At 31.4% G+C, this 26738-nt stretch overlaps 1 long non-coding RNA gene and 1 pseudogene across 1 annotated transcript; both read left to right on the top strand.

Moving 5' to 3' along the window:
- Nucleotides 1-5099: 5099 nt before the first annotated feature.
- Nucleotides 5100-6531, top strand: LOC117925937 (annotated as a pseudogene).
- Nucleotides 6532-22321: 15790 nt separating this feature from the next.
- Nucleotides 22322-23454, top strand: LOC117927131. The gene is made up of 3 exons (XR_004653293.1): nt 22322-22402; nt 22783-22893; nt 22965-23454. It is a non-coding gene; the product is annotated as an uncharacterized LOC117927131 (long non-coding RNA).
- The last annotated feature ends 3284 nt before the right edge of the window (nt 23455-26738 follow it).

Below are 26738 nucleotides of genomic sequence, written 5' to 3'. Positions count from 1 at the left end.
ATTTTTCAAAAATTTAAAAATCTAAACCTTTTATTGATAAGTTGTTTTTAAATATATTTTATTTTGATTTTATAAGAAACGAATTGTAAATTCAAGTTATATAATATAAATTTAATTTAATTTGTGCCTTATTAAAAATAAAAAATAATTTTATTTATAAATAAATTAAAAATAAATATTTTAAATAAAATATTAATAGTAATATTATAATAAAATCATAATTTTTTTAAATATTATAAAAATATGATAACATAATTGATTTATTTTGTTAATAATAATAATAATAATAATAATAATAATAATAATAATAATAATAATAATAATAATAATAATTCAAAATTAATAATTGCTAATACTAATTTATTTTAGATGAATTTAAAATTAAATAAAGTTTAATTTTTTAAGTATAAATGAGTCAAATTTTCATTACATACATACATTTAATACTCAAACATGGTATTCTTAAATTTTTTATTTAATTTATAATTAATAAATCAGTTTTTTGAATTTCAAATTATTATTAAAAATTAAAATATTTATTAAAAAATTCAAAATATTAATTATTTCCATTATTTTTTATAGTCTTTATATATATTTTTTGAGTTTCAAATTTTCTTTAAAAAAAATATTAAACTTATTAATAAATTTAATACAAAGTCTTCCTTAATTTGAATTTCTAGTAAAAAAAAATGGTTTTCTATTTTGCTTTGTTTATAGAGCATGATAATCAAATAGTGGTACAATTTTTTTAAAAACAAATTTGTTTGTAAATCATATGTGCAAATAGTTTTTATTATTTAGCAAAAACACTATAGACCCTCTATTTTGGCCCTAACACACACACACACACACACACACACACACACACACACACACACACACACACACACACACACACACATATATATATATATATATATATATATATATATATATATTTTCTCTCACGCCACTATTTTTTTAGCATGTATTTAGATCCATTTTTGCTCAGTTTTTCATCATCCCGGTCCATGTTTCACATTATTGATTTTTGAGCTATATTTTGGAGACCATTTAAAGGGCTATTTCAGGTCCTAGCATGATTATTGGACGCCCATTACGATTAGTTTTTTTTTAGGGTTTGCTTTTGGAATTTTAGAGCCTTTGAGTAGTTGGGTTGGGATGAGGACACATGTACTCATTCTAGCCTTCCTTTGTCTCTTTTAAAGGCCTTTTTGGCCTTTAGTGAAGGGTTTTTTTTTTTTTTTTTCACTCTTTTGGCTCAAGTTTTCTTGGAGGGGGCTTGCTAGCCACCTTTTAAGGGTAGTGGAGATTCTCTCTATAGCTAAGGAAAAGGGGCAGAGAATTGATTTTTATAGCGAGAGTGAGACAGAGAGCAAAGGGATTGGGGAAGTTTTTGGGAAAAGTAGCAGACGAAGAAAAGTTGTGGGCGAGGCATTATGGTGGTGAGTGGGCTACAGAGTAAGACGTTGCAGGGGAGCACCATCTATTCTAATGGGGAGTCTTAGAAAAGAGGGACATGAGCTACAGGCCATCTTGGGGAGGCATTATTCTTCTTTATTTTGGGTGAGAGTAAGAGAGGATACGTTGGAGAGAGTAAAAGATCTTTCTTTTGGTGGTTTCTGGTTTTGAGTAGAGGAGAAGAATAGCATCAAGAGAAGGGAAGCAGATGGGACCCTTCCAGGAATGGATATTTTGAGTTCCCTATTCATCTTCATTTATCATAATTGTTAGGGTGAATTCATAATATTCCAACAAACACCAGGATTTTTCTACCATTTCTTTGTGTAAAATTAAATAGGTAATAGCAACTAGCAGTAATAAATAAATAAACTCATGCAACGGAAAAATAAATCAGATACCAAAATTTTTATGTGGAAAACCCCTCAATGTGAAGGAAAAAACCACGGGACCTAGGCCAGTTCAAACTCCACTATTAACAATATTGGGTTACACTTGTCTTCTCTAGAATAATCTCTAGAGGCTACCAAATACATCAAGAGCATATATAGCCTTGGATTATATAATCTCTCTTGGTAAAAAAACAAGGAAAAATGGAGAAAGAATACCCAAAAACACGTTGTTACTGTTCATGGGCAATAACACCAGTTCCCGAGCTCAAAATCTGATCTCCACCTTTTAGATTATAGCTACTCGAGTTTTGAACCTCTCCTCCAAATTTCAACTCGATCGAACCATAGATGAAGCGGGATCGGCTCTTTGATGAAATCTGGGCAGTGAAATGTGTTTTTTTTTCTTTCTCTCTTCTTTTCTCTCTATTTTTTCCTCTTTTTTTTTTTTTTTTTTTAATCTCTTATGTTTTTGTTTATTTATTTATTTTATTATAACTGACTTGGGCCCCAAGAATATGGGGCTCACTCCCTCACATACGAGGGAGCCTAACAAATCTCCAATTGGATTCTAATTGATTAATTAACCTAACAGGGTGTACTAATTAATCAATTAGCTTAATCCAAAGACCTTGTTCACTTACCCCTGTGCAACCTTATGTTATTACCAAAATACCCTTATACATAAAAGTGAACCTAAAACCAATCCCACACTCATAACCTATGCCAACAAGGTATATGAGCTCAAACTGGGGATCATAACTCCAGTATTTTATGTAAATAACAACAAGACACTATATACTCGGGTCTGTGACTTGCTATCCATTGTGTTTAGTCTCCCTATGAACTAATGTCCATAGTCTAATAAGGTAAAAATTGTCAATCTTTTAAGACTACCTCTATTATCATTGAGTTACAGATCCTTCTATTATGTGTTCAACTAACATGTCTTAGCTCTCAAAGAGCCTATGTCAAGTTCCACTTAAGGAACTACTATAACCATAGTTTCCATTAACACACCTCCTTAGAACCACCCAACGGGACACATTGTCTCCATCCTATGAGATATCATGGTGCTTCTATTAAGAATACCTATTGCTACCAACTTCCATCAATAGTGACCCAATCCATAAGGAATATATGATCGACTTACAATCTCACCCATAGGTCAAAACCATTGCTAACTTTGGCTTAAGCTTCAATATTCTCTCAAGGTTGAGAAACAACACAATGAAGTAGCTTGGTAAGGTCACAAATACTTGATAGCCTTAAGTCATGACTCACCATAAGTCCTGTCCAATATGTAACCATACACACCACTATACTCACCATGGAAAACTCATCTCGATATTCAAGACTAGTTATCCCTCTAATTAGAAGGTGGTGGTGCACTATAGCCTCTAATAAGTTGTCTAAACCCACAAACCGACTTTGAACAAGTCATCTATTTGCAAGGAACTCATGACTTGGATCTTCCCTATAACTCATAAATGCACTCAAGTCACACACACTACAAAAGATGTCACTACAAGAAAAAAGGTCTTCATTGACAGTTTTCCATCGTCAAGATAAGGTATATCTGTTAAGGTAGATCAGTATTCACATATGTCGTCTATGCCAGTGTCAAGAAATGATAAAAGCTAGCTTGACATATGCATATGTTAAGTAGACCTTATTTCTATCAATGTAGGAATCTTATTAATATGACATATGTTAAAACGTTTCTTCCACTTTAGTCAAGGTTAGGTTAAACATATGTGAAGGTTAACTCATTGTTTTGTCAAGATTATATTCAATATATGTTAAGCTTAAGTATGATATATGTTAATGTTGTTTTATATGCTTTTAAATTTAATTTACACATATGTCAAGGATGTTTTTTGTTATTTTTTTTTTCAAAGTTGAAATTTTAATATGTTAAGGTTCTTTTATTCTTATGTCAAGGAATACAATTTCTTTTATGTCAAGATTTCTTTATTCATATAAAGGAAATTGTTTTATTTCATATCAAGGTTGCATATGGAACATGTCAACAACCTAACCTGTTGCCCAAATAATCTGCATCAAAATTGAACCTGTTGTGTGTGTGTCTATATATATATATATATATAAAGTACATGAATGTATAAAATATACTTTAAAAAAAATATGAACATGTAGGCAAATATATTGACAAAAAAAAAAAAAAAAAAACCTTAATATCCTTGCATAATCTTATATTATCTCACATACATCCAAAAAAAGGCAAATATGTACCCAAAAATCCAATAGTTATACATGATAAATATAATGTAGCCATGATCTTGTGCCTTCAAAAGTGCTGTAATTGCTGCAAATGCCACCAAATCTTCTGCAAGTAAGAAAAAAAAATCAGTATATGTTTATATTTGAAAGATTAATAAAAGGATATAAACATGTATCCAAATATATTCCCAAACAACCTAACAACTATACAAAATCTTGTTATCTTGTCAAATATATATGAAAAAAGAATAGATATTTACCCAAAAATAACCAAATATCAAGTAGTTGTACATGATAACAAAAATTTATGCGTGATCTTCTCCTCTAAAAACTGCAGCACTGCAAATGTCACCTAACCTTTGGCAAGAAAGAAAAAAGTAACATTATTTTATATTTATTTTTTAAAGTTTATTAAAAATTCAATGAAAAAAAATCTACATCCAATGTATATTAAACATGTCACCTAATTTTTTGCAAGTATGAAAAAAAAACAACATTATTTTATATTTGTGTTTGAAAGTTCATTAAAAAGATATAAATATGTATCCTAAATATATCAAAATGTATCCACAAACAACCCAGCAAGTATACATGATCTTATACTATTATCAAATAGTCCAAAACATAGTTCTGAACAAAGATTAGAACACTAGATGTATCCACTCATGACTACTATCTACCACTCATTTTCATCCAATTCCACTCATAGTGAGAAACTCGATTCAATTAGTCCAAAACTGCATGCAGCAGTGACTAAACATGGGTTTGAATCCAATCTTCCTGTCATGAATTCTATACTAGACATGTATTGCAGGTGTAGTTGTTTCTCTGAAGCAAATAGATATTTCTATGAAATGAATCAAAGGGATTTGATCACATGGAACACCTTGATCGCGGGATATGAAAGATCCAATCCAACTGAGACATGTAAATAGTCCTTTATTTGATGGCCAGAGAATATTGGAAGGCTTTCACGTCTCATTCGTCTTGACTTTCATCAGAACAATGAGTGAATCTAGTCTCTACAAGGTTTTTCCAGTACGTATGTAAAGTTTTAAAGGAATTAATAGTGGTTTTTAAGTATACTCTTTTATCTGAACTATTTTCTCTCAACTCTTCTAATGAAACATGTGCATCTGAGTTATGCAGGAATTTCATCAATACCAGCATCAATAAAGGGCTGTTGTTCCCTTGCAGAGTTTTATATGGGTTCATATTCTCATTCCTTGTTGCAAAAAAATTTAGATATTTGGGAGTGTATGGTGTACGTAGATTTTCTTTCATTTTAAATCTTTTTATATTTGATATTCGTCTAGTTGTTGTGGCTTCAAGTTTCAAGAATAACGTGTTGTCTTTGCTAGCAGCAGAGATTGGGGCACTTTCTCTTTTAGGGACATTAGATCTTCACTCAAACCAGGTGGGTAGACATTCTATATTCAGTTTAAGTATAAAATTTATCCGACCAGTGTCAAATTCTTCTGAGATTTCGGATATACCCTCTTTGAGTGATTTATCCTACATGTTATTTCTTCTTATCTTAGTTAGCTTCACATTTACTAGCATTATGGCTACCTGCGTGACCTTAGCATTTTTGAATTGTGGACAACAGATTCATGGGAGGATTATTCGAAGAGGCCTTGATGGGAATTTGGCCTTGTCTAATGCCCTTATAGACATGTATTCCAAATGTGGAAATATTGCTGATTTGCACCAAGTTTTTGGGGGTATGTCTTGTAGAGATTTGGTTTCTTGGACTACCATGATGATTGGGTATGAGACTCATGGGTATGGAGAAGAGGTTGTTAAATTGTTTGACAAGATGGTCAGGTCAGATATTAAGCCTGACTGAGTCTTGTTTATGGGCATTCTTAGTGCTTGCAGTCATGCTGGACTTGTAGATGAAGGCTTGAGATATTTTAAATTAATGGTGGCTGATTATAACATTAGTCCAGACCAGGAGATTTATGGGTGTGAAGTGGATTTGCTAGGACGTGCTAGGAAAGTTGAGGAAGCTTATGAACTCATAGAGAGCATGCCATTCAAGCCTGATGAGTGCGTTTGGGGGCCAATTTCTTGGAGCTTGTAAAGCACACAGGTTTCCCAATTCCAGAAAATTAGCTGCTCACAGGATATTGGATCTGAGGCCTAATATGGCAGGGACTTATGTGATGCTATCAAATATATATACAGATGATGGTAAGTGGGGGAGTTTGTAAGACTGAGAAAGTTGATGAAAAGAATGGGAAATAAGAAGGAGACTGGTAGGAGCTAGGTCGAGGTAGGAAATCATGTCTATAGTTTTGTTGTTGGGGATGAGGTGGGCCCTAAAATAGAGGGGATATATCAAGTTCTGGAAAATTTGATTGGCCATATGAAGGAATCAAGGTATGTTCCTGATTTAGATTGCTTGATATATGACTTAGAAGATGGCACTTGAGAAGCAGTTGAAGTCCAAAAGATGAGAAAACCATATACAAATGGGGGATTGAAGAGAGTCATTTGATTTTTATGAACAACCTCGAAGTGGGTACTAGCAAGAAAGTTTCGAGGTGAATTGACCTTTCCATCTTTGAAAGAGATCCTATTTTATTATAACAGAGAAGCAGAATGATCTGTAGTAATAACATGATGGTGTGCAACAAATAAGACATCTTATCATATCAGCAAAGACCATTGTTTGTATATACAAAATTCATAATGTACTTATCTTATGACCTTAATTTATACTACAACACATTAATAACCAAAGAGAAATGCATTGAAAGATTATTCTTCAACTTACTTGGTTGTGAGTGCCCTTTGTTGTTTGGGATAACTTCTAGGACTGCAGCTTTAGATTTTGATAACATGTTTACAACCTCAAAGCCATGGATGTGAAATGAAAGACAAGATGTGTTGTTTAAAATGCATACCATGTAGGACTAAGACATTCAACTCCTAAACCAAATTTAGGTTGATACGATCTTTGAAAATTTTGAAATCTCAAATTTAATCACTAGCAAGGAGCTAACCTTAACTTGTTATGGCATTGGCAAACCAAAAACTAATTGATGAGAGGAGCTTTCCTTCCATGGTGAACACCATTTCAATGGAGAGGAAGAGTGGCACTTTCCTTTATGTTGGATAACATTTCTATGAACCTGCAAGATTAACAAAAGGCAAGGTTAAACTCATTTTGTAGCATTACTAAGACAGCCAAGTAAAATCTACTTTAGATAGATTATGTATCATTTTTTATTCATAAAATCTACATCCAATGTATATTAAACATGTCACCTAATCTTTTGCAAGTATGAAAAAAACAACATTATTTTATATTTTTGTTTGAAAGTTCATTAAAAAGATATAAATATGTATCCTAAATATATCAAAATGTATCCACAAACAACCTAACAAGTATGCATGATCTTATACTATTATCAAATATATATATATAAGATATTTACTAAAAAAGAACCAAAAATTAAATAATTATGCATGATAACAAGAATTTATACATGATTTTATACTCTAAAAATTGCAAGTGCTACAAATGCCACCCAACCTCTTGCAAGTAAAAAAAAAAAAAAAAAAAAAAAAAAAAAAAGCAACATTACTTTAAGTCTATATTTGAAATTTTACTAAAATGATATTAACATGTACCAAAATTTATGCGAAAAGAATCCAACAAACATACATAATAAAAAAAAAACATGAATTAGTACTTTCATCAAATGTATCTTTTAAAAGATATAGGTATGTACCCAAAAGTATCCAAAACTTCAGCATCTATGCATGACAATAAGATCTTACATATGATCTTGTCATCTCAAAATTGCAACAACTGCAAATGTCACCCGAAACCTTGCAAAGAGAAAAGATGCAACATTAATTGAAATTTATGTCTGAAATTTTATTAAAAAATTATAAATTAACATACCCACTATACTTGGTCTAAGATAAGAGTGCTAAAAAATGAGACCCATTCAGATCTCACTTCATCTAACTCAGCTCGTGAATAGGTTTTTTTTCCTTCAAACTAAAATATATGACAAGAGAAAATATGTTATTGTGAAACATTAAATATATGTATAAGTTCTCATGTACTTATGAAAATACATAGGCAGATAAACCTGAGATGTTAAGAGACTTCTATTTGCAATTATGTCTCGCATGTATCGCATGACAAAATATCCGCACATGACACCATCCAACTGTTTGGGCCCCTATGAGCAAAATTATAGCAACAAAATTTCACAATCAAATATGACATCATATAAATTTGGACAATTTTTTCATCATTCACATTTTAAATTTAAAAAAAGAATGAATGACATAATGTTAGTTTCAAGTAAAATTTGCACCTAAATTATACTCAATACATATATAGCATAATATCTTAAGCTCCCATGTTTACAACTTGGAGGGTTAAATTAGGTAAAATATAAGAATGTACAATAACATGTATATGTGAAATATGGAGAAAAAAAAATGAATAGATAAAGGTAATGATTAATTATATTTATTAAGAATAGTGATTAACTTTAAAAAAATATAATAGTTAACTTTTGTCTATGTGAGAATATCCCTTAGAAAAGATCATGACTTTGAAGACTTCATTAATGTAAATCAATCAAGCTTCAAGAGCAATTATCGATAATATATTTGGAAATATGTAGTATTAGCCTCATTTTACATCTCATAGATTGACATTATAGAAGAGAAATGCAATTAGTAATTATAAGGAATAAATGTTTTACATATGAACAATTTGATTGAAGATGGATAAAAGAGTAAAGAGTTTTGATTAAAGAGAGAAAGAGAGAGAGATAGGTTGTGCCTTACAAGAAACATCTAAACTAAATATAGGATGTATATAAGACATACTAAGGTTAAAAGAAAGATATAAAGAACAACTCACACCTAAGTAACATGATCAAAGCTATCTAAAGGATCCCCATTGCTTCCTTACCCACACACACATCTAAATTGTTCTAAAGGATTGTAAATGCTATGGATATAGTGATCAAAATTTAATAATTGTTCTTCCTATGACCAACATTTCAAATTGACTAATTATGTATATATTAATTTTTTTATGCTTGAATTTTCTAAGGTTTGATCTTCCACATCATAATACAATTGAAAAAAGTCTTCTAGTCATGCATTTTTAACAAAAATTTTGCTATTTTTCTTCTAGTTCCTATTACTATTTCTTGAAATATTAATTGTAGAAGGTAAAAATGGATCATAAATCTTTCAATCACATGAAAAAATGGGTTTGTTCTTTTTAGTACTACTTCATTAATTAATAGTGGAATAATGGACATATGAGTACATTGTATTCATAACATTTTAGATTATATTTTAGTAAGGTAGTGAAACAAACATATATGGTATCCTTCTCAACTCAAGTTAGAAATAGGAAATAATAACAAAAATAATTATAAACTAAGAAAATTCATATATATATATATATATATATATATATAGGTATATATTCATGTGAGAGAAAGCCATATAGAATCTTTACATTTCAAAAATCAAGTAAATTTTCATTCAAGAAAGCAACTTAAATGTAGGTAAGTCTTCAAAAAGTTTAGGAGAAAAAAAAAAATGTAACCTCAACAACCATCCACTTGAGCTCTTTTTTAGATCCTTTCTTCTTTTGAGATACAAAAATTCGAAACCCCCTACAAAAAATAAGATTACATTAGTGTTCGTTTTAAGATATGAAAACTAAAATTATGGTAGGCTTACATGTTCACAATATCTTTTATATCTTGGTATGGTTGTTGCAATTGCGAGTCTAAATAGTAGACTATTTGTGATTTGAGGTCAATTATAGCCAAAACCAAATGAAACCTACAATATATTAACATATAATTTAGATAAATAGCATTTATAAGGCTAAGAAATTAAAAACAATTATGATTAACAACTTACCTTGGGTTATATGGAAGAAAAACCAAGTTTGCCAATTTGGAGTCAATTAGGCGATCAGCAATGAACCTTGCTCTTTTTTCAATTTGTGGGGCTATTGTTCCAGCCTTGGACACCATTCCTGGATGAATAAATATGATTTTCTCCTGTAGTGTCTCATCCAGATGTTCATGCAACCACCTAATGAAATATCACCCAATTTAGAATTACTTAACAAAAAAAAAAAAAACAGCTTCTACTTATTTATATCATGAATGTAACATAAGGATTTACAACAAAATCTCACCAAATATAGAAACATATGCAATTCATAGTCAACTCTTTTGCAGAAATTACATCATTCATTTCACTTGTCAAGAGGAAAGTTTGAAATTTCATCCCAAAAACATTGATTGGAAAGTCAACTTTGGGTGCCGGTTTACCCTCCAACATTGCTGAAACTGTTTTAGAAAACAGTTGTACATCTCTAGGATTCTCATATTTGATTTTCTTTGGGGATGCTTGTATCTTCTTCATTTTATTCTTCCTCTTGCCAACATCCTAAACACATAAATAGATGCATGACATTAAAATGAAAAATAAAGAAACCAAGAGTGTAGGAAAATATAACTCAACTTTGAAAGTTTGGGTATAACGTTATTCACCTCATCATCATCATTTATCACAAATGCAATAGGCCACAAAACCTCATATCCAACACCCTCCCTTATTGTCCTAATGTTTTCAGAAAGTGGGAATGGAAGAAGTGCATTAGGTTGAAGAGGGTAAAGGATGACCACTAATATATCAGCACCATCAATGGAAATCTGTGAATCTCGTAAATAAGTTCCATATGCAACAATGTTATCTTCAGTTTCAAGAGCTAATTTGCATTTATAAACCTGTAAAAACATATTTTGTAATCCTTAGTCTTTCATTATAGTTATTTTATATATTGTTTTTATAAATTTAACTTAGAAAAGGTATATATACCTGAGTTAGTGGAGAAGCTTTTCGAGTCCCTTGTGCTGATAGGTTCTCCACATGAGCACTATCATGAGTCTTCCCTCCTATTTCTTCATGTTGCAACAATTGTTTCCTTATGTTTGTGTTGCTCACTTCAGAGTGGGGTGTGAGGGGTTCTTTTTTTCCAGCTTTCAAAGCAATGATCTCCTCTTCCAAGCTCTTGACTTTCTCCATTAACATCCTTTGACATTCCTCATCTTCAAGAGTTTTTGTGGGTTTTGGTGTGTTGAAGAATTGTTTGGGCTTTTTTTTCCATCTTTTCCTCTAACCTGTCCAGGATGCTCTAATGTACCCAATGCTAAAGTGAGGATATCCTTTGGCCAACACATGTGATCTTCCTTTCCTCAACAGCCTTTGTCAACTCATTCTCCAAAAAAATATAAGATACTTCAAAAGTCATATTAAATAAATAAAAAAAAACAAATGAAATTGACTAAAACTAAGTATAGGTTTGACAACTTACAATCTTTTCCACTACAGGCCTCGTAACTTCATCATATTCACTTTTTTTCAATCTTGCTAGCTTCCACAAGACCCATCTATCAATAGGTTTCCTCGAACCTGTCTTTTGCATCTATCAAAAAACAAAAAAGTGAAGTAATTAAACTTTACAAAAGTAAATGTCCAACAAAATAAAATATACTAATTCAACTTACCAATTCTTCTTGAAGTCCTGCATATCCTTTCCTACTCACTCGATGAATATAAACGTATTTTGCCCTCCTTTCTTTTCCTTTTTTTGATTTAACTTGAAACTCTTTTGACAACCTATTAGCCACTAACTTTCTCCAGTCTTCAATTGGAATGTAATTATATTCAGTTGGTGGCTGCAAAAGATACTCGGGCTTATCCTTATAAGGCAGGATATACTCTTTTGTCAATCTGTGCCTGAATGACCTAAAGCTAGTCCCAATGGATGATATGACGTTGTTTTTGCTATTCTCATCAACCAAGAATGCACCCTAAAATATAAGATCTTGATTATTTACACAAAATAAAGGAAAATAATTTCATTAGATTACTACATACTTTATAAGAAGATATTGATTATTTAATAATCATGTCAGTCTACACAATATATAGAAAAATAATTTCAATAGATTTCTATATACCTTAACACAATCCCATAATTTCTCCTTCAATTCCACAGGCACTACTCTCCAATCAATATGATAAACCGGCACCATGGTTCGTGCTAACACACCCAAGTATGATACAAGCTGTACATATCCCTCACCCACTCCCTCACCATCATCATTATATTGAATGTCAATTTTCACTTCTTCACTTCTCTTTTTAGCAATTTCAGGTTTTACAGTTGGGCCTCTGAACCTTTTTGGTGAAGTAATCTTCTGTTTCCCTTCCTTTTCATCCATTTACATGACAATCAAAAGAATATGATCAATCTCATAATACATATATATATATCTTACGTTCAAAAGTAAAGCATGATATTTTAATAGTTACCTGCTCTTTATCTCTTCTTGGTTGAGACATCCGTAAAGATGCTGCACTTTTCGCCCAAGTTCCCAAATAATTAAGAATTATGCACTAATAAACAACACTTGAAAATGTATCTCAACTAAATCTAAAGAAATTAGTTACAAAATGATTTCATAAGTAGGAATAAATCATTGTTGTACAAACTTTGTAATACATGAAAATTAATCTTAAATCTCAATATATATAAATATGATACTAACTGCATTTATTTAGAATAGCTTAGCAAGTATATAATAGTAAAAATATGTTTGAGAAGAATAAAATAAAAACATAACATTGTTGAGTATCACATTGTATATTAACAATAACTCAAAAAACACATAATACACTTAGTAGTCACAAAGCACACCCCCAAAAAACAAAAAAAAATATTAAGCTTAATGTTCAATCCAAATCCCCTCACAATCATTACGCATACAAATTTCATCATAATCTTCAACTTCATCAAAAGACGTAATATTAGACATCTCATTCGCAAATGGGTGATGCTCCATATAATTGTCGGCTATGTTATCATCACCTTCTATGTCAAACAACTCCATTTTTGGCCTTGATAATACAATAGATCATCTTGGATCAACTTGATCTTCTACATAAAATACTTGTTGGGCTTGTGTTGCCAATATGAAAGGATCTGATTTATGTCTTATCTTGCTCAAATCAACTAATGTAAAACCTAGGTCATCAACTTTGACACCATTTTTACTATCAACCCAATCACACTTAAAAACACAAATGTTAAACATGTTATAATCAAGGTCCCATATCTCTCTGACAATCCCATAAAAACACATGTCACCAAGCACAGGATTCTTATCTTTGGAACTTGCAATTTGCATGGTCGATGCCACAATACTGACACCACTATTTTGGTTGACTCGTGCCTCATCACGCTCCTTGATATGGTAACGACAACCATTAATGATATATCCAGGGTAAGTAAGAACTTGTTGTCTTGGTCCTTGCGCAAGCAACTTAAGTTCATTTTCAGTAAGTTCTTTCTTACTTATGTCATTTGAAACCTATAAGGTTCATTAATGATATGTAGGTTAATGTAAGTTAAAATTTTGAAAGCATTAAATTTTAAGGGGAGTATGAATATTGAGTTTCATACCTTTTTTCTAAGCTAATAACTAAATGTGCGCACATGTTCATCCTCTAGCCACTTCACTCTCTTTGATTGACGAGGATATTTTGTCTTCAAATATTTCATATGTTCACTATCAAGCAAAAATAGGCATGTCATGGTTTGCATAAACATTAGCTATAGTTTGAAACTCATATATTCACATATATGACACATCCACCACTTTTGCACAAAGTGCATTAAAGAAAAAACACAATCTTGTAATGGCATATCTGACATGCTTAGGCAACACAGATCTTATTGCTACTGGTAGTAGTTGTTGCATAAGTGCATGATAATCATGGGACTTAAGACCATTAAGCTTTAGCTCTTCCATGGACACAAGGTTTCTAAAGTTTGAACAATAACCTTCAGGAACCTTTAAATCAACCAAAGTCTGCAATACTATTTTTTTTCCTTTCTACTTAGAGTATAGCATGCAGGGGGAAGATAAGTTCGCTTCAACCCAAACGTTGGTGCTAAGCCAGGCCTTAAGCCCATTTCGAGAAGATCAAGTCGAGACTTTACTCCATCCTTTGTTTTACCTGGAATGTTAAGCACGGTTCCGATGATGCTCTCGCAAACATTCTTCTCTATATGCATGACATCCAAGTTGTGTCGGATATAAAAATATTTCCAGTATTAAAGTTAAAAAAATATAGACTTCTTTTTCCAGCAACTTGTAGGATTAGCAAAGGATTCGCATTGTTTAACCTTCTTTTTCTTTCCCTATGAGTTATGAATCATATCAACCTTTGTAAATATTTCCTCTCCAGTAAGTTCTTTTGGAGGTAACCTAAACTCTTGTTCACCATTAAATGCCTTTTTTTGCTTTCTAAATGGATGGTTGCATGGAAGAAACCTTCTATGGCCGGTATATGAGTTCTTATTCCATGTTTTAGCCAATGTGAATTTGTTTCTTCACCACATATTGGACAAGCATGATATCCCTTAATAGTGCAACCAGACAAGTTCCCATATGCAGGGAAATCATTAATCGTCCATAACAAAATAGCCTTTAATGTGAAGAACTCTTGTTGATGTGCATCATAGGCTTTCACCCCTACCTCCCACAATGCTTTCAAATCATCGACTAATGGTGCCAAATAAACATCAATATCCTTACCAGGCTGTCATGGTCCTGATATTAGCAAAGATAACATCATGAATTTCCTCTTCATACATAATCAAGGGGGAAGGTTGTAAGTTATTGTGAGAACAGGCTAACAACTATGCCTACTGGTCATGGAGCTATGAGGATTGATACCATCTGCTGAAATAGCAAGTCTAAGGTTCCTACAATCTGAAGCAAATTCAGGCCACATTTGGTTCACTAGTTGCCATGTTGGGGAATCCACTGGGTGTCGAAGCTTACCATCGTTTTCTCTACCTTTTGCATGCCATTTTAGGTCTTTGGCTATTTTGGGAGACTGAAACATCCTTTTAAACCTAGGGATGGGAGGGAAATACCACAACACTTTTGCAGGAATCCTCTTAGTGTTTCTTGCCCCAACTTTGTTTACCTTCCACCTTGACGTTCCACAAGTAGGACATGAAGATGCATCATTTAACTCATTCCTGTATAGTATGCAATCATTTAGGCATGCATGTATCTTTTTGTATTCCATCCCTAATGCATTCAATGTTTTCTTTGCCTCATACATGGATAAGGGCATCTCATTGTTGACCGGTAGCATATCCCCTAATATTTGGAGTAAATCTGAAAAACTTTTATCTGACCACCCATACCGTGCCTTCACATTGTACAATTTAACTAATGCAGAAAGCTTTGTGAACTTTATACAACCAGGATACAAAGGTTTTTCAGCATCTTCAAGCAATTTTTTAAATGACATTGGGTCTATCATGAACTCATCATTTATAACATGAACCATTTGTACTGTACTAGCAACGTCACCACAATCCATTGTGTCATAACATTGTGCCATTTCAGTTAGTTGTCTACTAGTAGGACTTGCTTCTCCATGCCAATACCATGTATGATAACTTTGGTCAATACCATTGAAAAACATATGTTCCCGAATCTTGTTAGGTGTATGATGTATTAAGTTTCCACATCGCATACAAGGACAACGAATTCCACTTTGATTTGGACAATGTTCTAATGCAAAATTAATGAAGTACTCAACTCCTTCCTCATACTCCCGTGACATTCTATCTTTAGACATCCAACTTCGATCCATTCTATGATTGAAATACACAATGAATTAATCATGAGGAATTTTAACATTAATGTTGTGTCATATATCAAAAGGATTCATCATGTAATATAGCCATGTTGTCTACAAGTATATCAAAGTGAGATAGTTAATTATAAAAATTGTCATATTCAATTCATGTCATTGTAGGTAATGCCACAAATTATCCATTTAAAATTCCTATTAGTTCATGATATTTCATCTTATTAAATACATTTAATTTCATTAGCTATTGAACCAAAGTAAAAAATGTGGTTCTCTTATAGAATTATGATCCTATCTAGTTTATGCACTACCATACAAATGAGAAATAAATATATGTTACACTTTTTCAAGTCTTTATTCAATAGCGAATCGTCGAATATCATTTATTATGCATATTTCTGTAAAATTAAAATAAATTTATATATCAAAATATTAAACCAAGAAACATAATTAACTCTCATGATTCTATCTTGTTAAACTAAAATCAACTTAAACTACATGTCTTATGCATTCTAACATCTCCAACTTCCTAGTTTAGGTGGTGGTTCCTATCCTATATAGGAAAACATAATCCCTACATGTCAACTACTATTCTGTTTCATTTCATTTTAGAAAAATTTCAACAGCATTTCCCTATAGTTCTCCAAGTACACAAAATGGAGAAGGCATATTATTCAGCCTTGTCCAAATATGCACCCAGAGAACAAAAGGAACGAATGTCGAAATTTCTAAAAAATGAATGAAGCATAAGAGCGTAACTTCAAAGATATTATGTTTTCCTTATATTGTCCAATTGGACAATTCAAGCATCATTTGTAGAAAAAAAGTCTCATTCACATGTTAGACTAAGTTAGAAGTTGTCAACTTCAAACTAGTTCATCAATGAACCATTTGCATTCTTTGACAACTTAAATGTCCTTAGCATGTAATAAGAGAAATTTTTGTCATACAAGGATGCTAGAACGGGAAGTCTAATGTTTCATGCATGAACTTATTTAAATTCTATCTAAGTATCCTTAACTCATTAAAATGAAATACATTTAATTCCTTTAACATATTTGTTATTTGCCTAGTAGCGGAAAAAAGAAATATATTTACTTGAAAACTCATGAGTAGAGAAATTTAATTACACTTGGCCACAAACAAACAAAAGTTAATACTCAAAATATAAAGTCATCAACGTCACATTCAATGGAATCAAATTAAATCAAAAGTAAACCCACCCACTAGCCCAAATCTACTAACCATCAAATAACTCAACTACAAGTTTGATTATATATGTTCAATTTCCTTTTAAAAAAAATGAAGTATTGACAAGTTAGAGTTTCATGGGAAAGTAAAGAGAGAGTAAAGAATTACCTTAACAAGACTTGTCCCTTGAAATTGTCCTCTAGTGATTGAGAAATTAAAAAACTAACCCATGATTAGGACCTGCATTTTTGGTACAAGGATATGAACTTTTAAACAACAAATAGAACATCAATATCCATTAAAACTCTTAGTTCTTTTTCCCTTTGTTTGTTTCCTTTTTTATCATCCAGGTTTCATGTTTCTTGTTCTACTTTTTGGATAAAAAGATAGGATCATCATTACGTACCCATGCAGTTTGAGAAAGCTTTACTTATTTCTACAATGGGTTGGTAATTGTGGACCATTATTACATAGCAATAAAATATTTTATAATGAATTTTGTAATAAATAAATTAGAATTATAAAATATCCATTTTAATTTATTTATGATATTTATTTTATAATATTTTTCTTTCAATAATTTTAGAATTTTCATATTTAATGTTTATCTTTTTCATATAAACAATTTTTTATTAATAAATAATTTTACCATAAAATTTGTCATGTTTTTTAATAAATTGTTTATCATTGCTTTCATAATAATTATAAATAAAATACTATTTCGGAGAGAAATATCATTGATCAGCCGACTCCAACACAAAATTCGTAACCAATTATTGGTCCACAGAAATTTTGGTAAATTTTCCAAAATCTATCTGATATTTCGATATTAATCGGTATTTTACCGATTTTCGAAAATTTACCGATATTTCCTACTAGTCCAAGCCACGCACAAGATACAAAATTTGTCCGCTTTTTTTTTTTTTAAAAAAAAAAAAGACATAACATGCTATTCAATAATATGACAATGATTTGCAGGTAAAGGTTGAGTTTTTCAGCCTGCCTCAAAAATCGTGGAGTTAGGGTTCATAATATTTAAATCCAATGGCACAAAAGCTAAGAGACCCTTACAACACATCCAGAAACCACACAGAGCAAAGAAAAAAGCATTTTTTTTTAATGGTTTTCCATGGGGGTTTTGCATGGATTGTCTCCGAAATCAACAGAGGAAGAATCTTCCTGGAAATGGAATGGGTGATGGATTTTCATGGGAATCAAATGGGGTTGCAATAATAATAATAGTAATAATAAACTTATTAGATTAGTACCTGCGTTGAATGAGAGTGGCAGAGGAAACAATGGCCTTTTTGGGGATTCTCTCTTGTGGAAGGCAACTTCAATGAGAGTGGCAGAGGAAACAATGGCCTTTTTAGGGATTCTCTCTTGTGGAAGGCAACTTCAAAAATGGCTTCTTCATGCCGAGTCAAAGGAAGTGGGTGGCTTTTTTATTTTTAGATTTAGTACAAAAAAAAAAAAAAAAAAAAACAATGAAACAAATTATGAGAAATTTCGCTTGATGAAATCAGCAATTTTGCTTTCTAAAGGCCATATTTTAGAAATTAAAATTAATTTCATAAGATAATTTATTAATAATTTTAATAAATCTCAAATAAAATATTTGATATAAATTAATTTCATTTTTCATTTAAAATGTAATAAAACATGTTATGATAAAAGTATTTTAAAAATTTGAAAATAAATATTGTCTTCAACAAAATAGGCTCCCTTCATCTAACAATATGATAGAACCATATCGATCTTCATTTTGATACTAAGTCTTATTGCAATGTCACATGTATAAATTATTTTTATTCAATAAAAACAAATATTTTTTAACTCTATTCTAACTTTATACATTTCCAAAATGCATATTTATTATTCTTAAAATTGAAATATTGAATCTACCGATATATGTTTGTTTATCTATGTTTTTTTCTTTTTATCACATCTATGTCAATTATACTTACAAAATAATTTCAAAATGTGTATTCTTGCTTATTTGATCATTTTTACAGTTTTTTCGAGCATTCCTATGAATGTTAAATAATTTTTGCTCCACCCATATTTGTGAAAAAATATTCATTGATATTTTTATGATATTTTTGATATATCCCTAAAATCGAAGTACCAATATATTCGTAATTATTGGTACTTTTATCCTTGATTCTAATTATATATATCAAAAACGTTTAAATATATAACAACAACTTTTTATGGATTTTTTTTCCCGCTTTTTATTTATTTTTTTCTCCACCGATTGGGTGGTAATGTTCAATATTTTGACAAGCTATAAGTAGCTAACAATTTAGGGATGATGATTGGAGAGATGACATTTTCTCCACTATCCTATAGCCTATAAGTAGTCCTCCACTTCCCATCTAGCATGCAGCATTTAAGCACTTGATAGTTAGGATGCTGATGACGTGACTCCACTACCTCCAAGGCTCTACTCTAAACTTTTCCAACATTGCCTTTACACTTGCAGGATGCTAGGATAACATGTCCAATATATTTTTCAATAGCCTCTTTGTCATGCTTCTTGCAATTTTGGAATTGAGTAAATGTATACTCATTTAGTATCTCACTACCAAGACCACCAGTTGGAATAATGGGATATTTAAAAAATAATAATATTTTTTAATATAACATATATTATAATCTAGATTACATAACATATCAGAAAAGGACTTATGAAGTTTTAATATAACATTTTTTTTTCAAATTTCACCTTCATCCATTTTCTCTCCCCTAATTTTCTTAATACATTCTCTCCTCTAATTTTCTTAATAGAATCTTTTATTCGAGAAATTCAAGATGGAAATGAAATTTTAAAGCTTATTGTATTAATATATATATTTTTTAAATGGCTAATGAGAAAGATCACTGTACTTTGAAGAATTGAAATAATATATATATAATGGTATTACAACTTGACCAATAATCCAAAATTAAAATTGAAATAGGGAGGTGCATTCATCCATCTCTTATAATTATTATAATAAATATAAAGACAAACACATATTATGCTTAGAGAATCATAAAACAAAAAGAAAGCTTAGAAGGAGAGAAAATAAGAAAAAAATAAAATAAAGTAATCTCAAAACAGACATTTTGTAGTTGGAGAGAGAACCTTTTGTTTTATGAGGTAAGAAAACTTAGTCAATCATAACAATACTTTGTAATAGTTCCACCGTACCATTCAAAATATTATTTTTAGAAATTAACAACATTATCAGATAATTGTTTTTTCATTAACAATATAGGGAGCTTCTTAAGAGCAATTTTTTTGCCTTTTTTTTAAAAAAAAAAAACATGAAAAGATTAAATAACTTAAAAATTATAAAATACAAATAAAGGAAAACACAATACTTTAAAATTATATTTTGCTTCATCTAGTTTTCATTTGATAGTTAGTTAAACAAGATTTATATTTGTTTTCCAATGAATTCTTATTTATAATTTAATATGGCATCCAAATACAATAATATATAAGAAACATAATGAATTTCTACATCTTATTTAATTTCTATATCAACATTTCAATTATAATCCTAATGAAAACATTTTTACAAATGATTATGTATATGGTAATGTGTTTTTTTTTTCTTAGAATATTACAAACCTGTATTTTGTTCTCTTGACGCATTCCATATAGGATTGTCCTCCTACATCCTTTGATGCTTTAGTGTGCAATTGTGGTCATTTTTTAAGTTGTGTTTAGCTCTTATTAATTGATGGTCCACTAAGACTATATTGATCACTAGTTTTGGATTTTCAATTAGATATTTTGGAGAGACTAAGTGGATCCCTATTTTGTGTGTAGTGACCCTTAATTATTAGTTTAGGACTTTGTTTTTATTATTATTATTATTATTATTATTGATTTACAGCATATTTAGGTTTGTTTAGAATTCTAAAACCTTAATTCTTACAAATAAATTCATGTTTTAAAATAATATAATAATTGATATCATATTCTTTAAAAATATAAAATACAATAAGGTTTTGATAATGAATTGGAATGAGTTTTTTTTCTTTTTTTTTCTTTTTTAAGAATGATTTAATAACATTCAAGTTTTTTTGTTAACTTTATCTTATAAATTATAGAAATTGAGGTATTAATCAATATATTGAATGATTAAATTGAGAAATAATATGTTAAGGTTATTAAATATATATTCAAAGCTTTATTTTGTGATAAAATAATTTAATTTTTTAACATCACAGGAATCCTAAATCAAAATAAAGATTTTAGTTTATTAATATATCAAAGCAATTCTCTTTTTAATACTTTATGAACCAAAAACAAAATTAAAATTTGAGTTTATTATGGTTATCTAATTCATGTCTTAAAATATAAAACAAAATGTGTTATTTTTTTTTTATAATAAACATGCCAAAATAGTTATTATTTTTAGATATCATGAATCATAAGTAAAGTTTAAATGATATTAAAATTCACATATCAAAACATAAAATAAATTAATTTTCTAAATCAAAAACAAATATGCAACTTGTATGATTTTACGAAATATTTATACTTAGATTTCATCTAATTTAAAACATACCAAACACACCTTAAACTAACCCATGCATCAACCGTCCATCAATAGTCTCCATAGGTCGTTAGCCTAGCTTCCCATTTCTCTCACCCATCAATTGTGCTTTGTTGCTACTTGCTACTGCTCATATTTCAGATGGCTTAAAACGTATCTGTCATACCACTCTCTCTTTAAAGCTTATTTTTAGTTGCTCAAGACAAGTACTTCAGACCATGTCATACCCTGCAACAACCTATTCTTTAGGCAATCAAAAAAAACCTATCCCTACCACCTTCATCAGACATCAAGCGTCTTTCTTCTGACACAGCCCATGGGCTGCCCAAAACCCATTTGTCATAATGATATCCATGCTTCCCGTTCATTAATTCTCCCTCTTTATCCCTCCACACATGCACATTTAGATCGGCAGCACCTAGTCTCACTGTGATGTCGTCTTCTTCTTTCCTTCAAACTAAACACCATAGCAGTTTCAATATGCAGCAAATGATTCGTGAAGAGGTGGAGGGATGGCTCGACCCAAACGTTTTTTTTAGCTCATCATGTAGAACTCGGTTGTCAACTCCATTGGAACTCACCGTGGGGAATCCGACATGCAACAAGTGTTCAGCTCTTGTTTAGATATTAATTTTTGTGGACTTTGGGGTAAATCAATTGAATTAAAACAGTTTTTGTTTCAAGCTTTATGGTCTGAGGGCCATTTTCCTTCCTGGTCTGATTCCAGAAGTGGGTCTTGTGGCACCGGTGTTTTCTTGCCTCGTGGAACCGGCAACCCTTCAGATTCACGCAAGAAACAGGGTACCATTTTCGCCCATTTGGGTCGTTTGAGCCTTTTCTTAACCTGCTTATTGTCTTCTCTCTCTGTCTAATCTGTTACTATTCATTTAAAAATACACCTCCACTGCATTAAATATCCACAACTTGCTTTGAATTTTGATTCTTTTCATGGCATGGTTTGATTTCAAAGATTCTGATTAATCTTCTGGTTTCTATTTTTTTATTTCTTGGATATAACCTGACAATGTGAACCGGAATAGTTCTTTTGGGACCACTTGCCGGGTCTTTTCACAGATTTTCTTCTTGCATCTTTGCCGTTTGCTTTCCCATGTTCTCATTTTTCCTTTTTCTAATGGGCACTTGGGAGTTGTTCTAATTGCTGTGTCCTGTGGTTTAATCAGGATGCTCCACTGCCCTTATACCAGCCAGAGTAGCCCAGGCCCTGAAACTCAACTTTGATGAAATGGGTGTTGTATCACCATCACTGGGTGGCCGTTTCTCTCTGCAACATGGTACTATACAAACTTCCCTTTGATAATTGATCTTTTTTTTTCAATAAACATCTTGTTGATAATCACTGTAGATGCGGCACCAGGGCGAAGGAACAGCCTGTATCCACCGCAGAAGCAGCACTGGCCGGCGCCTCCTACAATGAAGCACCAGGAGATGGATGTTCCTCGGGGATGGACTCACTGACACTTGATGAAGCCCCTCTAATCTTATGATGAAATGCTCAAGTCACATAGAAAAAAGGGAAAGGAAAAAAAATGATAGACAATGATCAAAAGCAAAATATTGCTGAGATTTTTCTTCTTTGGTTTTTCAGGATTTCAGGGGTGAGAATTTGGAAAAAGGAAAGGAATAAAAGTTGTCTGGGAGGGAAAAGTAGAGAGTCTATAAGGGTTATCATTAGGAATGATGATGATTTAGGTACGATTAGTGGTTGGTGGGGGGCGGGGATTGGCCTTTTGGAAAAGCGCTTGTAATAATGTTAGAGATGTTAACAAAAGAGAGTTGCCCTGCTTACATCTCTTTGTTTCCTCTCTTCTACCAGTACCATTTTAGCTTTCAATCATTTCCCCTTATTTTTTGTATGGTCAAGAAAATGTTTGTTGTGAAACTAAAAATTGTTCCTTGAAATTTGCCCCTTTGTTTATGCAGCAGTATGTGTATTGCCCTTGGAATATAATCATCAAAATGTGATGTGAAATATCACAGTATGGTGCATACTTCTTTTATAAGATGAGCATATTTGTATGATAGAGGATGTGGAAATTGCAAGGAAGTTAGACGGCGAGAATAGCGGTGGAATCAGCTGTTTCGGGGGTGAGGAGTGAGGACTGTGGGATTAGGTGTGGGCGAGTCCGTGACTTGTTGGGTTGGCATCAAACCCAGCTCAATTTTCCTTTGGCTTTTTCTTTGGTCCTCGTCTCCCTTTTCTTACTCCAGAGACCACGTTGTGGAGAGTGGACTTTGAGAGACGTGGACTCAGATTCTTTTCCCACGATAGAATACATCTCCTCCCACTCGCTCAATGCATAGTCTTTCTTCCCTTTTGTTTTTGTGTGTGTGGTTTTGATTTTCTCATTCCTTTTTCTAAATCAAGTCAGTCAAGGATTAGGATTATATACAGTAGAATGACAATGACGAGGCTCTTCAAATTTTGTCTAGGTCAACCTGAGCTCTAGATTGGATGGCTTGGGCCTACTCATATTGCAATCCTAATGAAAATTTCCAAAAAAAAAAACCCAAGATATAGTAAAATCATTTCAAATGAAACTTTTTTTTTTTAATTAAAACTATATTTGTTAAAACTTAATATTAAGTTAAATTATGTTTAAGCTTTAAGTCATTAAATTGATTTATCAAAATTAATTTTATTTTAATTTATAATATTAAGTTATTATATTAGACATAATTTTTTTTATGGTTGGGAAATTTTTTTTATATAATTGGTGAAGTTTGTTCACTGCCCTTGCCTATCAATACAGCTTTATTGGGTGAACCATTTGAATCATTTTGTTTGTGGTTTGTGATTTATGTTGTTTTCTTTACTTATTTTTTGCATGTCATTTACTAGAATTTGGAATGCTTCTGTTTTTCTTGTAAGTTGTATGGATTAAAAAAACTGTGGCAATGGTATTTGAGCTGGAGGCTCAACACGCAGTATTTGGGTGAGTTTAAGCATGGCGTTGAGGTGGCCACCTTGAACCGGAAAAGGGAAGATGAGGACATAGGGAGAGTCCATCCATCTCGCTTTTGGTCCACAATCTCAAGGTGATATCCTATTACTAATGAGATTTTGAGTGCGTTTTTCCAACTAATAATTTCTTCAGAGACAACCCTGTGCTTCACTTTCTTTTTCAAGCTTGGTCTGTCATCATTTTCAGGCAGTAGCCTTTGGTATGTGCTGCATCCTTATATTCCACTTCTCCATGTGTTCTTCAATAATCTGTGGTCAACATGTATTGTTTCCTTTTGTTTAAAATCTAAAAAATAATTACGATTTAGAAATAACTTTTTATTAGCCTTCCATACATGGTGCAACTTGTACATTCCACTTCTCCCGGGTGTTCTTTAATAATATGTGGCCAACATGTCTTGTTTCCTTTTGTTTAAAGCACTCGTCCTCATCACTCTAGGCAGAAACGACTTTGTCAACAACTACTACTTGGTGCCCAACTCTACAAGATCTGGCCAATTTACTCTTCCCAATTATGTTTGCTATCTCATCTCCAAGTGCCGAAAAAATCTAATGGTAATTCTCCTCAGCATGTGTTACATTTTGGCCTAATCTGCATAAAATATTCACTATTGAATCTAATGAGGAATTGGGGATGAGTTGAGGGCAAATGCATTATGGTATTGCATATATGATAGTCTATCACAAGAGACTTGTTTTGGTAGGTAGAGACACTTGTTACATTAGAGCCTTTTCCAATGCATGTAAACTTTATAAATAAGCACTATTACTATTTTGTGCGTTGGGTTATCCCATTTTCTAACAAAATACAATGTATTAATGTTATATATTTTAGTGACTTATATGTATGGTCTAAACTTATGGTTGCAGAGGCTATATAAGCTTGGAGCACGAAGGGTTTTTGTGACGCGCACTGGACCAATGGGGTGTGTACCAGCAGAACATGCCATGAGGAGCAAAATACTATAATGAATTTTTTCATAATTATTATGGTTGCAATAATAAACCAAATAAAAGGAAGTCATGTTACATCATTTAATAAATGTCATAAAAAATGCAAAAAAAAAAAAAAAAAAAAAATTTAAAGCCTATAAAGGATATATATTTGCATGGAGAATAAATATCTAATCCAATAAATTTTCATGAAAAATATTTTAACTTTTCACAAAATTTTTAATGGTGGCCTCTTAGGATTTTCTTTCAAGTTGCTTCTAGATGGGAATGGGTCTAGATAGAATTAAAAGAAAAAAAAAATGAGAAGTGAGATTTTCAATATTTACTAATATAACCTTAATAGATTTATAAATGAAATTACATTGACTTATAAATTATTTGTCAAGATAGCTTTTACCAACCTTGACATACGAATATTTTAACTATATATATTGACTTATAATTTTTCTATCAAGATTGTATTACTATAAATTAAAGAAAATTTTAGCAAATTCCATATATGTCATTATTGCCTTTATTTAGCTACCTTGACATACAAATATATTAATTTTATATTGACTTATAAATTCTCTGTCAAGGTTGCATCGTCATAAGTCATGGAATAATAACTGGAATTCATATATGTCATTATTTCTTTTAACTAAGTTTTATATGTCATAGTTGCCCATTTAAATAAAAAATATTGACATATACTACTTTAAGTAAAGATAATATATGTCAACAATGACTCTTTTTCTTGTAGTGTGTAAACAAGAATACTCATAAAGTGTAATGCATGAAATAAGGATAGATAAAAGTGAAATTGGAATACCATTAAATAAATAAGGAATTCCAAATCTATTACATCATGTCATGTTTTTAAGAGTTCCATCCTAACACAACCTTCACACTTCATGGACAGTACAAAGCGAGAATTTGTTTAGGTTGATAACAATTTTCAGAGTGCCTTGTCTTTGAGTTTAAAACCTTTTCCTATATTCAATGATTCTAATGTGAGCTCTAGCTTCCTGGTCTTCAGTAGTCAGGCATGCAATTTTCATTGGAAAGTAAGTGGAAAAGGTGTCTTACAAAGTCTAGTAATGTGTACATTCAAGCTGAGAAGGCATGAGGTACTCCCTCGATGACTATTAGATTGTCAAAAAACAGTACTTGGCTTGTCCATGTGATCTGCACTCTTGAGAGATGTGTGATTAGATTATC

The sequence above is a fragment of the Vitis riparia genome, chromosome 12 (assembly GCF_004353265.1).
Source record: "Vitis riparia cultivar Riparia Gloire de Montpellier isolate 1030 chromosome 12, EGFV_Vit.rip_1.0, whole genome shotgun sequence".
NCBI classification, from domain to species: Eukaryota; Viridiplantae; Streptophyta; class Magnoliopsida; order Vitales; family Vitaceae; genus Vitis; species Vitis riparia.
Note: the sequence above shows the minus strand (reverse complement) of the source record. Positions and strands in the feature narration are given on the sequence as shown.